The following is a 13,976-nucleotide window of genomic DNA, read 5'->3' on the forward strand; positions in this document are numbered from 1 at the left end:
TTGTTCCACACGGGCGCGAGTACAGGGGGGCAAGGAGTACCCTTGGCAAGCGCGTCTGCTACCGCATGGCCCTTAATGTCCCCGTGCGATGGCAGCCAGTGAAGTCGCAGTGGACACCCCTGGACCTCCACCGCATGAATGTAGGACGCCAGCGACCGCTCTACGTAGCCGCTGGAGCTGGCTGGTTGGTTGACAGCTCTAAAACGGAGGAGGGCAAACCGGGTGTCAGTCAGGATGACGGCCCTCCGGACCTGGGTCCCCTGCTCTAGAAGAACCGCAGCCAAGTGGAGTCCAGCAAGCACTGCGTCGGTGGCTGAAACCGGGAAGGGCAGGCTGCGCACCTGGCTAGTGCCAAGTTCCAGGGCCGTGCTCCGGCTCTGCCCGTCGACTGTTGCACGGAGCCATCCGTGTACACCTGCAGAAGTCCGGCAGCATCGTCCTGCAGCTGGGCGGCCACCTGTTGGTAGATGACCTGGGGTGGAGTGGACCTTTTGGTACGGACCCCCGGCCATGTGGTGGCGATGCGTACAGCCAGCCCCGTGTCTGGGGGTGGTGGCTCCAGGCGGGGCCGCTTCGGCAACACGATATTGTTTTTATAGGTACTGAGCAGCATGCCCATCCGCTGGCCGGCAGCGGCAGCGCTGGAGGAGTGCCGCGCCGTCCGGTGTGTTCTGCAGACGGTGGATGTGGTGGAGCCCCACCTCGAACAGGCGGCGCAAAAAGGACGGGATAAAAGAAGAATTAACGACGACAGAGCGCTGACCCATTTGCAGGGCCCGCATATGGATAGGCCAGGAGCCTGCCTCCGTGTACGTCGCCGCCACCGGAGATGTGCTCGTAAGGCCCAGGCAAAGGCGGATAGCCCGGCGCTTATCCGCCTCCAGCTCCTCCCACCGGAACGGCTTGAGTTGCACCAGAGGCAGAGCATGGAGGACGCCGGACGACGCCGTCCCGTGGAACACACGCAGGGCCACGGTGTGTGTGCAGCCCTGGCCACGCGCCAGCAACCTCCGCACGCCCTGGTGGACCGTCGTTGTGCGTTGGCAGTCGACTAGGAGCCCCAGATACTTGGCACTGGTGCACCACGGGAGGGACTGGCCGTTCAAGGTGAGCGGCGGTGTCGCCTTGTGTGCCATGTAGCCCCTCGGGTGGAAGACCAAGGCTTGCGTTTTCGACTCATACAGCTGCAGGCCTCGGCTTGTCAGGAAGGCAGCGACTGCCACAGCACCCCATAGAGGCACGCCTTCATCTTGGAGAGTAGCCTTGTTCCGTGTACCCAGATGGCGATATCGTCGGCATAGACTGCCATCCCCACTGGAAACGCAAGCCCAGCAGGGATGCAGTCCGGGAGTGGAGCCAGGACGGGGTTGAAGAGGAATGGGCTGAGCACACTCCCCTGAGGAACCGCAGAGCTGAGGTCTCGTGACCTTGACTCGAAGGGTCCGGTTTGCCAGGAACGCCCCCAGGAAACTCCGGAGGTGCCCCACAATGCTCATCCAGGGCCTCCAGGATGACCGTGTGGGAGACGGAGTAGAAGGCAGACTTCTTGTCCAGCAGGAGCAAAAAGGCCACCTCCTTGTCATGGTGGGCCTGCTCCAACATAGCCACCACATCCCTCGGGCAGCCGCTTTACTTCTCTTGGACGACGCCCCGACAATCAGCAAACCACTGGAGGTGGGTCGAGACCGGGCTCTCCATAAGCTTCCCCGCTGGGGACATCAGGGAAACCGGACGGTACAATGCAGACTCGGTGGGCGGCTTACCGACCTTCAGCATTGGCCTGAGAAGTGCCACCGCCAAGAAGGTGGAAGGCTGCTCTCCCTCCACACACGGTTGATGAGGTGCAGAAGAGGCTCCAGCTGGGTGACGTCCAGGTTCCAGAGCATCTGGTACGTCACCCCGTAAATGCCGGGCGCGCTCTGCCGCTTGGGGCATCGATCCAGGGCGGCCCACAGCTCCCGGAGTGTGATGTCGCCACCGCAAATGGTCACCACTTAAGGGTTTTGGGGGGCGCCGGCAGCTCGTGCAGCTGGGCCGCCGTGGCAGGTTGATCCTGGGTGAACTGGTCGGCTACACGCCCTGCCAAGGCCTCCTCGGTGATGTCCAAGGAAATGGCAGAGGCCAGAAGAGGACGCCGGCTGGTGATGGCAGACTGAAGCAAGGCCCGGAAGACTCTCAAGACTTTGGCTCGATCCATACGAGAGTCCATGGTGGAGCAGAGCGACTCCCAGCTCTGCCTCCGCTGCTGCTTGGTTCTCACCCTGCACTGCGCATACACCTGCCGGTACGCCGTCCAGTCTTCCGGACGCCTGCTCCGGATGAACCGCCGTTGCAGCTGGTTGTTCCTGGCCCGGAGTCTCAGGTGCTCCAGGTCCGGCAGCGCCGTACAGAGGGGTACCTCCCCCCGTACCGTGGCCTTGTTGGCACTCCGCACGACAGCTGCCAGGAAATCAGGCTCTGGGACCCCCAGACACTTCGCCATCTCCTTGCGGTAGTAGTTCCAGTTGGTAACGGCATAGACCCTGGTGTCTGCTCGCCTGCGGTCGCCCCTAGGGTTACCAGAATGGGGTAGTGGTCCGACCCCCAGGTGCTCGTGGCGGTTTCCCAGGTGTAGGCACACCGCTGGGACACCCGTGTAACGTCAATATGGGACAGCTGAACCGTGCCCGAGGGACCAGGGCGGGTAAGAGGTGGGGCTGCCTTTGTTGGCCACGAGTAGGCCGCAGGCTGTCGTAGCATCCAGCAGCTTTAGTCACGTGCGGGTGGTTCGGGGGCTGCCCCAGGGTGGGTTGTGCGCGTTAAAATCTCCGCACACGACAACGTCCGGTTCCAGGCCGGCCGGCAGCCGCCCCACTGCTGTGGCATCCGAGGGCCGCATTGGCCGGACGTAGACGCTGGCCACAGTGGTGTCCGTGGACCCCATGCGTACCATGACAGTGGCACATTCCATGGGGCCATCCCCGATCGAGGTCAGGTTCACTGAAGCACTGTTGAGCACAGCGCTAACGTAGACAGCCGCCTGGGACTTCCCTGGTGGGTGATTGATTGTGGGGGTTTAACGTGCCGACGCAACGCAGGCGATGAGGCGCGCTGTAGTGGAGGGCCCCGGATTAATTTTGACCACCTGGGGATCTTTAACGTGCGCCGAAATTTCGTACACACGGGCGTTTTTGCTTTTCGCCTCCATCAGAAAAGCGGCCGCCGCGGCCGGCAATCGAACCCGCGACCTCGTGCTCAGCAGCGCAACGCCTTAGCCACTGAGCCACCGCGGCGGGTTTCCCTGGTGGGTGGCTGAAGTCTTTGCATCGCTGGCTGGCGCAGGAGCACAGGGTATAGCTGGTTGCGCTCGTCACCGCACGCCTCTCACTCTCTCCCTCTCCCGTCTCACTCCTCCCACGATAAACAGGGTAAAGGTTGTCAGCTCAGGTGAATTCAATTTTGTCGCGCCCCACTGATCGCGCGCTATCTGTTAGACAGTTGCATTACTTTTGGACTTTTTGGAATACCGACACGAGGGGAGCCGCGAGCGCATTTTGTATTTTTGCGTCAAACCTTTTGAAGGGACACTGAAGTGATTTGTAAACATTGCGGGATTACTAGCGCAAATTGTAGTCCGGAGTGCATAGGCCATGTTTCTACCACTCTGAAGCGCGATTACGCGAATTTATTTAGTAGAAAAATTAACTAGAAAATGCTGTCCTCCTCTCTGCACCCTCGCCCATTTTTTGCGGCGTTTTCGTGTGACGTCAGCAGAAGAGGAGCTGGCAATTGGCTGCGCTACTGCACGGCTCGCCGACCTTCCCACAGCGTCAGTCGGCCCAGCGTTTAGTCCGCCGGCCGCCGACGGGTCGTCGCAATTCGCTCGCTCAGTTGAAACTAAGCCACAACACGTTTGTGAATGGAAGAATGTGCCTTTCGTTACTGAGTTTGTACACTGTATCAAGCTCCGAGTCCGGGTCGCTCCACGCAAGCGCTGCACAACTGCACGTGCGACGCTTCGCGGACTGGTACGCTAGTAGGAAAATCTAAGGCCACTTGAATGCGGGAGAAGAGTCAGCGAAGTCAATATAGGTACTAAGGAAATAAAATCAACTGAAACGTTTACCGTACAGCGCAAAACTAGGGAGCAGGAAGCACTTTTTTGCGCTGGATGAACAAGCAAAGCGGTCAGCGGCACGACCACGCATCTGCGAACGCTTTTCCGTCTAAGAAATGCAATTGCTAAACGTGAGATATTGTGCAAGTTACTGCACGAGCTTACTGCACGAGCGCTATACAACACTTATATATGCACTATATATGCACTTACTGCACGAGCGCTATACAACAAATAGTCACCTAAGGTGCTTGAAATGCTAAAGCTAAATAAAAGTGAAAACTGGTTATACATTATATACCTTATATTATCCAACCACGCCGGCGCTGGCTCATGGCCGATGGTCTGAAGCGCTAGAATTGTTTTGCAAGTCGCAGGTTCGAATCCCCAAGGGTACATGCTTTTTTTTGTAAGCTCATTTTTTCGTTTGCGGCCGATGTTTTCCAAACTGAGTTCACCATTTTTGGGGCTTAACGTTCACTGCTCCACGAGCGAGTTCGCAGAACGCGCGCAAACTGACACTGACGCGCTAGCGAGTTCTCGTTGGCGTGCTGTTGCCACAAGCACCGACTACTTGCGAGCAGTGGGCACAGGCTAGAATTAGCAGACCCTTGGCCTGGTGCGAACCCGCTTTTTACGATACAGGCATGAGTGAGGCAAGCTCCGAATATGCGGGAAACGCGCATGGCATTTTAGCGTCTACGGTGACGCGGAGGGGCGTTCATCCACTGCGTAGGCGTCGGCTAGTGATTGCTACGATTCCAAGCCGTCCTGGGAGGCTTATCTTAGGCATTTTACAGCCGACAACATGGCAGAAGCGTGGTACGACGATTGTTGAGATATCGAGAATGCCCATCCAACGATGCCATCGGATGTCAAGCATGTTGTTTTGTAGAACCGAAACCGAAACTTGTTTGAATGCTAACCTTGGACATCGCCCAATCACGGTGCCTCTCCTCCCGGCGTCACAGCCTTTAGTTGGTGCGGCCGCCGCAAACCGCGCATGGTCGTTTTTATTCTTTCCCGCTTTATGAAATAATTACCGACTTATCAGCCGGATAAATGATGAAAAGTGTGGTAATTTGAGCCAGTCTAAGCAGTGCAAGCAAAACCTGGAGCTTCACAAATTCACTTCAGCGTCCCTTTAAGGCCTATTTTAGTTGCTATCGCAAAAAAAAATCAAGCGTTCATGTATTTTCAATTGAAACAACGCTGCAAATATCACTTATGTGCTGATGCTTTGCCTCAAAATGCCTAGAATTTTCTTGATCATGATAAATGCCACCAGATTTAGTAGTTTGGAAATGATTAGCCTACATAAATTTGTTGCTGCAGAATTCTCTTAACTTGATCATGATAAATGCCCCCAGATTTGGTAGTCTGGAAATGTTTGACATGTTAATTTCTGGTTCCAGAATTCTTTAACCTTTTGTGGGGCAGAATCGAGGGCGGAATAACACACATACAGACCAACAAAAATTTTTGCGTTAGTAGTTTTGAAATGATTTGCCTATATAATCGTCTCGTTCCAGAATTGTTATAACCTTTGGCAGGGAGGCTGAAACAAGGGGCACATATACATACATACACACATACATAAACACAGACCAAAATTTTTTTGCGTTTAATTAGCCCGATAAAACTGTCGTCTTTATGACGCTTTGGGGCTCTTCAACTTATCTGAACTATTTGAGGCGGGAGAGAGATAGGGGTGCAGACATATTGCTGGCCCAACAGATAAATCTTGTCGTCTGAAGCGTTGCTGGGCGTAATTTGACAGCCCTCACTTGATGAACATCAACTGCTGTTACTTTTGTCGATGGCAACAACCATTGCATTTCGCCCTAAGAGGAGTGATTTTGCAAGAGTGGTGGCGTCGTTAAAAGCTGTGTCATTAACAGCCCGGTCTGGATAATTGCTGACCGATGCACACAGGACTCTCGCATTCATCGTGAACTGAGGTAACATAGTAATTAACGGTATGCTTGCGGACTCTCATGTCAGCGTTGGCTTGCGCGGCGAGCGAAAAAAGCACATACGCAAGAAAACCGCGCAAAACACATTTGGTAGATGAACGCGGACAAACACAGCAAAAACTCGAAGAACGCATAATTTATATACGAATCTGTCGCATTCGGCTTGGTTGCTACATGGGCGCACGTGGAATCGCTTTTCCTTACAAAGGTAACTGATGGCAAGTCAATTTACAAGGGGGGGCCAATAAATTCGCTGGGCTATAGCTCGCCCATTTATTGTGTAATTCTAGTGAACGAGTTAAGATTTACGGCGATACTTCTTTCCTCCATGCTTTGAAGTGTGTAATGTCGACTATGGACAGCTTACAGCGAGCAGTTAGGTCCGCGTTAAACAGATGGCGCCAGCGCCTCACTCGCCACTACTGGCATTTTAGAGTTTCGGTTTCTCCGCAGACTCCCATCGTCCGCTCGAAGCGCGTCGTTAGCAAAATGGGTTAGAAACGAAGAAAAGCCATTACATGTGAAGTGTCGGGCGCGGAGCCACCAAGCGTGATTCAGTCATTCGCTACCAGCCGGTCAAGTTCCCTCCATAGGATCCATGTGTAGCACTTATTACGACAAGTAGAGAAGACGAAGTGTTGAAAAGCAGAGAGATAAACGTTATCGATAAAAACTGCGGCTCGGAGCGTATGCCCAGTCAGTGCCCTCAGCGAGTCACGTGACTGGCGAAGGGCATTTTCGAGGACACCAGTGTCTGAAATCTTTAGCGATACATTTTTCTGCACAAGTCGCGGAAGTAGATTATTCTAATGGCAGATCTGTAGCGTCGTTCGATGCAGAGCCACAACTGAGGCTGCATAAAATGGAAGTTCGCCACTTCGACTATCTGAAAACTGTATTCATAGCAGTGTTCCAATCGGCGGCATATATGGTTGACGCAGTCACCTCAGTCACGAATAAATAAAACTTGCTGCCTCAAATCTGACAAAAATTAATGCACCAAAGCATAAGTAAAAATAAAAAACTAAGTACATATCCAAAAATGGTCATGTCGCCTATATAATGCATACTGTAAAAATTCCAAAAAATCTGACATCCTCAGTCTTAGGTGCAAGCTCAGGAAATACTTGAATGTGTTAACAAGCTTGATCACCGGCATTGAGCGTTTACAAACTACACTATGCGTGCAAAGTATTATTTCGCGATTAGCGCGCTGGCGCGCCTAACGTTACTGGCCCCGCATATGCGTTTTTCCGTCCACTGCATGCTCCGTATGGCACTTTCAACATGCATGTTTCCATAGCCACAAGTTAGCAGTGCCAGGGTGTCGGAACGAAACGAAAACCGGAAACGAAAAACGAAAAAAAAAAAACACGATATTTCTGGCCGGAACGGAAAGGAAACCGTAACGATATTTATTATTTCGTTCAAGGAGCGAAACCGAAAAAAATCGTTTCTGTTTTCGGTTTGAGTGGCAATTTGAGGTATTTCGGGATTCATTGCAATTTCCTTTCGATGAGATGAGAAATGGCCGTCGATTCTCACACATAAAATCGTCTTTCGTCTCTCTAGCACCCACCCTCCTTCAGAAGGCATGCTACCAGCTTCCATAATCTCTCCGCTTGTTCCCATAAGGTGCAGTGCCGAGTTCCACGCGTGGTTTCCGCAGGCATCTGAAGTTTTATTTTATGCCCAGCTTTATGCAATTCTGGTAAAGAAGCAAATCCCGTATGACTATACCCGAATAAAAAGGCAACACACCGCACACGAACTGCCGAATGTAGACGCGTAAAACGCAAAAAATTACACCAAGGACGAAAAAGGACGACAGGGACAAGCGCTATACTTCCAACTAGCATTTATTCGTAGCTTCCCTGTCGTCCTTTTTCATCCTTGGTGTAATTTTTTTGCGTTTTACGCGTCTACATTAGGCAGTTCGTGTGCGGTGTGTTGCCTTTTTATTCGGGTATAGTCATACGGGATTTGCTTCTTTACCAGAATTGCATAAAGCTGGGCATAAAATAAAACTTCAGATGCCCGCGGAAACTACGCGTGGAACTCGGCAGTATAGTCATACGGGATTTGCTTCTTTACCAGAATTGCATAAAGCTGGGCATAAAATAAAACTTCAGATGCCCGCGGAAACCACGCGTGGAACTCGGCACTGCACCATGGGAACAAGCGGAGAGATTATGGAAGCTGGCAGCATAGCTTCTGAAGGAGGGTGGGTGCTAGAGAGACGAAAGACGATTTTATGTGCGAGAATCGACGGCCATTTCTCATCTCATCGAAAGGAAATTGCAATGAATCCCGAAATACCTCAAATTGCCACTCAAACCGAAAACAGAAACGAATTCTTTCGGTTTCGCTCCTTGAACGAAATAATAAATATCGTTACGGTTTCCTTTCCGTTCCGGCCAGAAATATTGTGTTTTTTTTTTCGTTTTTCGTTGCCGGTTTTCGTTTCAACATGCGTGTTTCCATAGCCGCAAGTTAGCAGTGCCAGGGTGTCAGAACGAAACGAAAACCGTAAACGAAAAACGAAAAAAAAAAAAACACGATATTTCTGGCCGGAACGGAAAGGAAACCTTTTTTCGGTTTCGCTCCTTGAACGAAATAATAAATATCGTTACGGTTTCCTTTCCGTTTCGGCCAGAAATATCGTGTTTTTTTTTTCGTTTTTCGTTTCCGGTTTTCGTTTAGTTCCGACACCCTGGCACTGCTAACTTGCGGCTATGGAAACACGCATGTTGAAACGAAAACCGGAAAAGAAAAACGAAAAAAAAAAACACGATATTTCTGGCCGGAACGGAAAATTCGTTTCTGTTTTCGGTTTGAGTGGCAATTTGAGGTATTTCGGGATTCATTGCAATTTCCTTTCGATGAGATGAGAAATGGCCGTCGATTCTCACAGATAAAATCGTCTTTCGTCTCTCTAGCACCCACCCTCCTTCAGAAGGCATGCTGCCAGCTTCCATAATCTCTCCGCTTGTTCCCATAGGTGCAGTGCCGAGTTCCACGCGTGGTTTCCGCGGGCATCTGAAGTTTTATTTTATGCCCAGCTTTATGCAATTCTGGTAAAGAAGCAAATCCCGTATGACTATACCCGAATAAAAGGCAACACACCGCACACGAACTGCCTAATGTAGACGCGTAAAACGCAAAAAATTACACCAAGGACGAAAACGGACGACAGGGACAAGCGCTATACTTCCAACTAGCATTTATTCGTAGCTCAGGGATGCGGGTTGGATTCCCGCCCACTGCGGCTGCTTTTTTGATGGAACCGAAAAGCGAAAATGCCTGTGTGTTTGACATTTCGGTGGACGTTTAAGATACTCAGGTGGCCAAAATTAATGCTGAGCTTGTGATGCGACGCTGAAGGGGGTTCCATTGGCGTCGCATCAAGCAATCGTCGGGTACGGCAAGAGAGCAAGCACAAGCGCAAGCGCGGACGACCGTCGACTGATTAATTTTTTGCGTTTTACGCGTCTACATTAGGCAGTTCGTGTGCGGTGTGTTGCCTTTTTATTCGGGTATAGTCATACGGGATTTGCTTCTTTACCAGAATTGCATAAAGCTGGGCATAAAATAATACGTCAGATGCCCGCGGAAACCACGCGTGGAACTAGGCAGTATAGTCATACGGGATTTGCTTGTTTACCAGAATTGCATAAAGCTGGGCATAAAATAAAACTTCAGATGCCGCGGAAACCACGCGTGGAATTCGGCACTGCACCTATGGGAACAAGCGGAGAGATTATGGAAGCTGGCAGCATGCCTTCTGAAGGAGGGTGGGTGCTAGAGAGACGAAAGACGATTTTATGTGTGAGAATCGACGGCCATTTCTAATCTCATCGAAAGGAAATTGCAATGAATCCCGAAATACCTCAAATTGCCACTCAAACCGAAAACAGAAACGAATTTTTTCGGTTTCGCTCCTTGAACGAAATAATAAATATCGTTACGGTTTCCTTTCCGTTCCGGCCAGAAATATCGTGTTTTTTTTTTCGTTTTTCGTTTCCGGTTTTCGTTTCGTTCCGACACCCTGGCACTGCTAACTTGCGGCTATGGAAACACGCATGTTGAAACAAAAACCGGAAACGAAAAACGAAAAAAAAAACACGATATTTCTGGCCGGAACGGAAAGGAAACCGTAACGATATTTATTATTTCGTTCAAGGAGCGAAACCGAAAAAATTCGTTTCTGTTTTCGGTTTGAGTGGCTCTCAGTCGACGGTCGTCCGCGCTTGCGCTGCGCTTGCTCTCTTGCCGTACCCGACGATTGCTTGATGCGACGCCAATGGAACCCCCTTCAGCGTCGCATCACAAGCTCAGCATTAATTTTGGCCACCTGAGTATCTTAAACGTCCACCGAAATGTCAAACACACAGGCATTTTCGCTTTTCGGTTCCATCAAAAAAGCAGCCGCAGTGGGCGGGAATCCAACCCGCATCCCTGAGCTACGAATAAATTCTCAGTCGAACACCAAGGACGAAAAAGGACGACAGGGACAAGCGCTATATCCAACTAGCATTTATTCGTAGCTCAGGGATGCAGGTTGGATTCCCGCCCACAGCGGCTGCTTTTTTGATGGGAATGAAAGCGAAAATGCCTGTGTGTTTGACATTGCGGTGGACGTTTAAGATACTCAGGTGGCCAAAATTAATGCTGAGCTTGTGATGCGACGCTGAAGGGGGTTCCATTGGCGTCGCATCAAGCAATCGTCGGGTACGGCAAGAGAGCAAGCGCAGCGCCAGCGCGGACGACCGTCGACGGAGAGCCACTCAAACCGAAAACAGAAACGAATTTTTTCGGTTTCGCTCCTTGAACGAAATAATAAATATCGTTACGGTTTCCTTTCCGTTCCGGCCAGAAATATCGTGTTTTTTTTTTCGTTTTTCGTTTCCCGTTTTCGTTTCGTTCCGACACCCTGGCACTGCTAACTTGCGGCTATGGAAACATGCATGTTGAAAGTGCCATACGGAGCATGTAGTGCACGGAAAAACGCACATGCGGGGCCAGTAACGTTAGGCGCGCTAGCGCGCTAATCGCGAAATAATACTTTGCACGCATAGTGTAGTTTGTAAACGCTCAATGCCGGTGATCTTTTTTCGGTTTCGCTCCTTGAACGAAATAATAAATATCGTTGCGGTTTCCTTTCCGTTCCGGCCATAAATATCGTGTTTTTTTTTTCGTTTTTCGTTTCCGGTTGTCGTTTCGTTCCGACACCCTGGCACTGCTAACTTGCGGCTATGGAAACGCGCATGTTTTGTTGATTAGTTTTGTTGATTAGTTTTGTTTGTGCTGTGTTGTGCGCTTTAATTCGAACTTTTGTATGCTTTCCCTTTCTCTTGAGGCACAAAAACTAACGCCTAGAGTCAGAAGAACTTCGGCTGCTTTCCAACGGCGTGCGACGTTGTGAAGCAGCCGAAATTTCTGTGTTGCTACGTGTGACTGCTCCGCACTCCGCGAGATGGCACTGCATGTAACAGGGATGGTGGATGTCAACTTTTCTTTTGCAGAAATTTACTCCTTTTCGGGATTCCCCCGTAGTCTGATCGATTAACACCTGCCCTACAATTAGAGTTGCTGATTAATACGCTTCTGATCTACAAATAGCTAGCCTCCTGGTTAGCTCAGCTGGTAGAGTAGTGCAGCTGCCCTTGAAACGCTAGTCCCGGGTTCGAATCGTGGACCAGGGTGAATTTTTCTTTAACTAGGATATTTCTGAAGCTCTACAGCTTTCCTTTTTTATAGGAGTACGGCTGCAATTGAGTTGGATGTGAAATGTTCCTTTGCACATCCCAATATTCTAGGGGCGGCCTCATCTGAGAAAAATGTTTTTTTGTCGTGCTCTTGAGCATCATCTAACAAAAAAAAAACGTAATAAATAGCCTAAGTTGAGATCACTTTTATTGGCTGTACCAAGCAAGAAGCGCCGAGCGTACTGCATTTGTTGTTATCAATACGCGAGGGAACACTTCGTCTGCTCAGGAAGCTCGCCGGCAACGGTAAAGCCTGTGCCAGTAGGCAGTTTTAGCATATCGTTACCGTGTTTGCGTTACCGTTTACCGTGTTACCGGAAGCGCTGGCGACGGTGAAGCCTGTGCCGGTAAGTTACCGTTCGCGGTAAGTCTCGCGCTGCGCAAACACGGTAAAGGGTAAGTTACCCGTCGCGGTAACTCTCGCTCATGCGCAGTCAACTACCGCAAACACGTTAGACGGTGACGTGTTGCTACGCTAAAGCTGTCAATTGAAAACAAAATTGCAAGTCAGTGTATTTAAAACTCTGCCCCCGTGAAAATGGAAAGAGCATTTCTAGCAAGAAATCAAAATTTCCAGCTTCATTTCTGACTAGATTATTAGATTCTAGCTGGAACCGACAACTTTCTAACTAGAAAAATTCTTTGTCTAGCTAGAAACGATTATTTCCAGCTTGCGGTTTCTTTCCTTCTAGCTGGACTGACAAATGCTAGCTAGAAGTAAATCTCAATCCAGCTAGAAATGAACTAGAAACTGAATTTCTAGCTAGAAATTCTACTATTTCTAGCTAGAAATCTGCTATTTCTAGCTAGAAATTTTCCTTTTCTAGCTAGAATATTTCTAGCTAGAAGAAATTTCTGGTTCAATAATCCAGCTAGAAAAAAACATACATTTTCACCTGGGTGCCTTGCCTGTTTAAAATATACCAGTTTGAACGGAAGTTTCAAACCATTATTCTAGATTACAGTGAAAGCGCGTCAAGTAATGGAGATTTTTTGCCCGGCCCTTGTGACATCAGAGAGATTTATCCAAGAGGTTTCCGGCAGGTGATCAAAGCCACCACCAAGAAACACGACCAATTCACGCTCCAATTGAGGGAGTATAGTTCTGTTAGGTCGTGCCACTTGAAAGTAAATATTACTTGTGCCGCGCCTGCATACTCGTGACCGACGACCACGATAGAGAGACTGAAGATATGTACATACCGGCGGCGATGGGACACTACGGCGACGCCCGACGACATCCACAGTCGCTGCGCAGCGTGGAGGCAATGCAGCGGGGCGGCGCCGACGCGGGACGGCGCGGACGTTATCGGCACACCCGAGGTACAGCAAAATGAGTGGTGGAACGACCGACGCGTACCTTGCTTCGAAAGAGCAAGCCCGGACCCGACTCTCCTCCTCCCGCGATCTTGCGCAAAACCGCCTCGGCGCGTTGGATTTTTTCTGACGCGTAGTTGGGCCCCTGACCGCACGCACGAGGGCAGCCCCACCGTACCGCAAGGACCGCGTCGACGCGTCTCCGCGCAAGGCAAAAGCAAGGCAGCTTGAGTGTCGACAACATAACCAGGGAGCTTTCGCGGTGGCATTTCCCCATGAAACGGGGCAGTTGGTGTAACTGATATGGCCTAGATTTTTTTTTGTACTCGTATATAAACGATGTACACGCAAGGCTCTTGTTTACGCAGTAAGATCAGTGCAAATGTTGTTCGCGTATATGATATATTTGCTTCCAACATTCCTGACATGGAGTTTTATTTTATGCCCAGCTTTATGCAATTTTGGTAAAGAAGCAAATCCCGTATTACTATACCCGAATAAAAAGGCAACACACCGCACAAGAACTGCCTAATGTAGACGTGTAGTACGCAAAAAATTACATCACGGACGAAAAAGGACGACCCCAAGTAGCACAGAACATTAAAGTAACGTTATCTGGAAGTTGCGAAAGTTTAAATAACGTTAAATGTTACGACGCAATGTTTATGTAACGTTTAAAAAAACATTCAATGTTTATGTTATTTTAGAAACGTTATTTTTACGTTGAAAACAAACATGTATGTTAACGTTTTGTTCCCAACATTTATTTAACGTTTAGGAAACAACTTAAAACCAATGCTAGAAATACTAATGTTATTA

General features: G+C 49.8%; 1 protein-coding gene across 12 annotated transcripts in view; it reads right to left on the bottom strand.

Moving 5' to 3' along the window:
- Positions 1-13,711, bottom strand: part of LOC144162615 (uncharacterized) — a 110,069-nt gene extending 96,358 nt beyond the window's left edge. For 4 of the 12 annotated variants that reach the window (XM_077693227.1, XM_077693226.1, XM_077693225.1 and 1 more), the window contains exon 1: positions 13,044-13,706. The gene's annotated coding sequence lies outside the window, so the exon portion shown is untranslated. Of the gene's footprint in view, positions 1-13,043 lie in introns of all 12 variants that reach the window. The other 8 variants (XM_077693224.1, XM_077693222.1, XR_013320727.1 and 5 more) reach the window with 7 other exon arrangements.
- Between the last annotated feature and the right edge of the window lie 265 nt (positions 13,712-13,976).

This window comes from Haemaphysalis longicornis, unplaced genomic scaffold (genome assembly GCF_048455015.1).
Source record: "Haemaphysalis longicornis isolate Haplotype H1 unplaced genomic scaffold, Haemaphysalis longicornis Haplotype H1 scaffold_12, whole genome shotgun sequence".
NCBI classification, from domain to species: Eukaryota; Metazoa; Arthropoda; class Arachnida; order Ixodida; family Ixodidae; genus Haemaphysalis; species Haemaphysalis longicornis.